Source organism: Telopea speciosissima, unplaced genomic scaffold (assembly GCF_018873765.1).
Source record: "Telopea speciosissima isolate NSW1024214 ecotype Mountain lineage unplaced genomic scaffold, Tspe_v1 Tspe_v1.0960, whole genome shotgun sequence".
NCBI classification, from domain to species: domain Eukaryota; kingdom Viridiplantae; phylum Streptophyta; class Magnoliopsida; order Proteales; family Proteaceae; genus Telopea; species Telopea speciosissima.
This window is the reverse complement of record NW_025318296.1, coordinates 1-1091: the sequence shown is the minus strand read 5'-3', so window position 1 is coordinate 1091 and position 1091 is coordinate 1. Positions and strand designations below refer to the sequence as shown.

General features: G+C 35.8%; 1 pseudogene; it reads left to right on the top strand.

Annotated features, from left to right (window-relative positions):
• Window positions 1-407: 407 nt before the first annotated feature.
• On the top strand, window positions 408-1081 carry LOC122648395 (annotated as a pseudogene).
• Window positions 1082-1091: the final 10 nt, after the last annotated feature.

The following is a 1091-nucleotide window of genomic DNA, read 5'->3' as shown; positions in this document are numbered from 1 at the left end:
TTCTTATGCCATACTAGTGTGCTCTCTCCGTCTCTCGTTATCCGTCTTTCCAGAAGTAGCACTGACGCGTCACGGATCCTTCTGACTCACTGGATTCTGAGTCAACCAGATGGGTCCATTGGACGAGGTTTGGTGTCGTGCGCAGGGGTGTCAAACTTTCTATTCGATCCGGCATCGGTCAGGCTGAATCGGTTTCGCCCTCAAAATGAATGATATCAAAACCAAATCATTAAGAAACTTTGGTTTACGATTTATTTTTTGGTTTTTTCATATCAAATTAATATCAGTTTAGATTGGTTTGTTTTTCGAATTTGAATCACAATAAAATCTTACTTTCATAATTTGTAGTGAGAAAAGGTTCAATAAAATCACTTTAAGTCAACTTTCCCAAGAACAAATAAACAATCATGAATAGAAAAATTAATTTGATGTGTACATGTTATAATTCGAACAAAGATAACTAATATTCAAATCAATGGATAAATAGAGTTTGTAATGAAATCATTGTTATAAATCATATCATTGTTTATGTAACTAATTATTATTTATTTGCATTATCTTCTCCTCTTTGCAGTAATTTTGAACAATGAGCAAGACATTGGCATCTACACTACTAAAGTAGTCGATGATCCAAGGACCTTGAACAAGATCCTCTACGTTAGATCACCAGGCAACATTTATTCATTCAATGAACTAGTGTCCCTCTGGGAGAAGAAGATCGGCAAGACCCTTGAAAAGGTCTATGTTCCAAAGGATCAAGTACTCAAGAACAACCAAGGTCAGTGAACAGAAGATGATTAAGTGCTTTTTTCTACTTTGTAAACCAGATGATAAATTGAACTAGGAGAGTGCCAATGAAGGCCTAATTTGATGCCTTTTCTTTGTTCTTTTTTTTAAAATTTTTCGGTAATTGCAGAGGCCCCTATTCCAGTGAATGTGATATTGGTAATCGGGCACTCGATTTTTGTGAAGGTAGATCATACAGACTTCGAGATGGAAGTTTGGTGAAGGCATCGAAGCTTTATCCTGATGTGAAATACACCATTGTGGATGAACACCTTAATCTATTTGTCTGAGAATAGAACTCCTTT